General features: G+C 49.9%; 1 pseudogene; it reads left to right on the top strand.

Moving 5' to 3' along the window:
- The first annotated feature begins 301 nt into the window (after window positions 1–301).
- Window positions 302–1,465, top strand: LOC109782536 (BTB/POZ and MATH domain-containing protein 2-like; annotated as a pseudogene).
- Window positions 1,466–3,484: the final 2,019 nt, after the last annotated feature.

Raw genomic sequence — 3,484 nt, forward strand, 5'->3', positions numbered from 1 at the left:
TAGAAGAGAAAACAGACAACCTAGAAAGAACTTGTTTCTTGGCCTGTTTCAGTCACCAACGGAGGAGACACAACCTAACCTTGACCACTGAACACACGAGGAAGAAGGTCCCGCGTTTCTCCCTCCCGCCGCCATTGAAGCGGTCGAACGGAGGTGCAGAACCCTAGAAACCTCGGTGTTTGAGCGCCTTCGCTCCGGAGACTCATCCCCGGCCCTCCATCTGGGTCCAGGGTTTTGGGACGGGAGATCGACCCACAATCCCGAGTCCCGACTCGTATCATCCACCTAGCCGGCCTCCGGGATGGCAGATCAGTGCAAGCTTTCAGCTGCTGCTGTAGCTGAGTCTGAAGGGAGGTCGTACGTGTTGAAGCTATATGGATACTCAAGTGCGAAGAGGCTACTCAAGTGCGGCGAGTGTGTCACTTCTCCACCTTTCGGTGCCGGAGGGCACAACTGGGTTGTAAGGTTTTACCCAAACGGTGACTTGGCAGAAGATGGTGATTACTACATGGTTGTTCACCTGGTTCTTGATTCAGATAGTATGAATGTGAAGGTGAAAATCCGATCGTTTATAGTTGTAAACGATTTGGAGCCATTCAATCTTAACATATATGATCATATCTTCCCACTCAAGGTTCCTCCATTCTCGGCCTCTTTGAGCGGGCTGCTGTTGAGATGTATGTAATAGATGACTGTTTCAACGTGGTGTTTGATATAACTGTCATCAAGAATACTCTTGTTGAAAAAACAATGGGTCATCAATTTGTTGTGGTTCCTCCAAGCAACTTGCACCGGCATATCGGCGACCTCCTAGAGAGCATGGATGGAGCGGACGTGACCTTTCATGTCGGTGGTCAGAAGTTCATGGCTCATAGTTCTATGCTCGCTGCTAGGTCATCCGTGTTCAAGGCGGAGCTCCTTGTGGCTCCATGAAGGAGAAAGTCGGCAGTCCGATTGAAATCCATGAGATGGAAGCTGTTGTGTTCAAGTCCTTGCTCTATTTCATATACACTGATTCACTGCCTACTCTTGAGATGACTAGCAACCAAAGTGAGGCACGTCTAGATGTGACGACGGCTGGCCATCTCCTCGTGGCAGCGGATAGGTACAACGTCGAGAGGCTGAAACTGATATGTGAGCACAAGTTATGCAACCACATTGATGTGAACATGGTGGCAACCAGTTTGGCCTTAGCTGAGCAGCATAGCTGTAGTGGACTCAAGGAAGCTTGTCTACAGTTCCTCGCTTCTCCCACCAATTTGGAGGCGATGATGGCAAGTGATGGCTACCAGCATCTGAAAACCAGTTGTCCATCTGTCCTCAAAGAGCTGGTTGCTAGGCTACTGCCGGATACAATGAAAGCGGCCAAGGATATTATCATGACCATTTAGTAGTCCGGGTCACGATCATCGCACATAAGTTAGTTTAGTATATAAGCATGCTTCAACTTAGTTCTCTTTGTATGGTTGCACGTGTGCCTCGGCAAAAAAATGGCATCTATCTATGACTATAATGCAAGTAGAATGGGATTGATTGGGCATGGATCGCCTATGTTTTCTATTTTCCAATGTTATTTAGTACTTAGTAGTAAGGAAGGACTTCAACTGTTCAATCTATTGTGAAGCTCTGCTGATGTTCTTGTTGTCTTGTTTGCTGCTTGCAACCCTCTAGTTCTTTTTTCCCAGTTAAAAGCTAAGCTTTAATGCTGAATCATCCATTGTTTATGTTGTTGCTTTTGGATCACACGAGTTTGGGCGAGTTCCTCATTGCACAAGAGAACTAGTTTTTTCTGACCGACTTTGGAAGTGAAGATATCACTTTTTTTCCGTCCTTTTTCTTCATTGTAACATAGCAAAAGTTTGGGTGGGCTGAGATGGTCTCTTGCTATGAATTTCGAACTGAATCTGCTAGTATGAGCACGATTTTTCTTTTGGAACTTGGAAACCGTCGCGGGTGCACCTAATCTGCGATCTCGTATAAATGCGATTGTTCTACATAGGTTGTGTTAAATTCACACAGTCGGTCAGAATTCGGAGTTTTGTCCTGTGAAACTAGTACACGAGTGTATGTACATCCCATGTATATGTATCTCTGACGGTGGTCGGTGACCTTTGCACTGAAACCTTTGATCCTGGTGCTCGATCGACGCCTTGCTGTTTGTTGACACAGCGAGCGGGCTACTAACTCCAGCGGTTCATATTGCAGCATCTGACGATCTATGCAGTTTCTGGCTTGCTATTTTGTTATCTTTGTTTTTCGAAAAAGGTCGTTCTTTATTAACTCATAATGAAGCATCAAGGATATACAAAACACCATGAGCATACACTCGGCCTCTCCATAGTTAGGACGCACATAGTCAGCACCAATAACACACACACACACATAAATTCACACGAGCAGATAGCAAAACCGTGATATGCCTAGGCGGATGGACCGGTTCCTTTGATTTGCCTGCTTGTGCGAATGATCAGGTTCTCTAGTAAGTGCATATGCATGGATCGAAGTTTGATCTATGCAATCGTTTTCTCGAATACGCACAAGCATGCATATCATCGCATTAAAGAAGGAGCGGCAAAGAAGCCGGATACAAGGCCTTTCGGCCATTTACAATGCTAATCCCGAGAATTAGCCGCCACACCCATCACACACTCTCACCCTGCCTGCTATGATACATGCATCCCTAGTCCAACCTCATGCCGATGGCGCTGAGGCGAGCCTCAGAGCAACCAAGCTGCGTCACAACCAACACTGAGACCTCTACAACAAGACCAAGACCCAAGGCCAACCAAAACCAACGTACCGCCACCCATTGTGCCAAGAGGAAGTCGGCAAGTGAATGGCAAGGCCTGGGCAGACTTAGGAAGGTGTTGTCCAGATAGCACCGGCAATGGCGTACATTGCGCCTAGGACGCCCACACCCAGAGCAGCAGCTGGCCATGGCTCAAGCCACACCTGTGAGACTCCTCGAGCAACAAGACGACGCCTTCAAGAAGGAAACGACGCCATGATGCCGCCGCCGCCACCTGGTCCGGAGGCCAGACCGAGGGTTTCCCCCGAGCTCGAGGAAGGGAACCCGATCTGGACCAAAACAACGCCTTCAGAAAGGAAACGGCGCCCACGGGCGTCGCCGTTGTCAGCCTCAAACGAGAACCCAACACCCACCGGAGTTGCTCAAGCATGCCAACCCCGCAACCGGAAGGGTTGCAAATGCACACAGTAAGCACCACCACAAGCCGGCCAGATCATAGACCATGGCACTCCCACCGCGTCGTTGTTCTTCCCAGCACCATCCACCCCCAACCACCTTGACCACACCACCCCCAGCACGCCTGCAGCAGAGCACCACCACCATCGCGGCGCTGCCGCGCCGCCATCCAAAGCTGCAGCTCGCCACCGCCACCACAGCTCCCCCGGCCGAGGGAGGGGAGGGAGGGGGGAGTGGTGGCGGCGGCGGCTAGGTTTTCGCTCAAGCCCCCCACCACCC

This window comes from Aegilops tauschii, chromosome 2, assembly GCF_002575655.3.
Source record: "Aegilops tauschii subsp. strangulata cultivar AL8/78 chromosome 2, Aet v6.0, whole genome shotgun sequence".
Classification (NCBI taxonomy): domain Eukaryota; kingdom Viridiplantae; phylum Streptophyta; class Magnoliopsida; order Poales; family Poaceae; genus Aegilops; species Aegilops tauschii.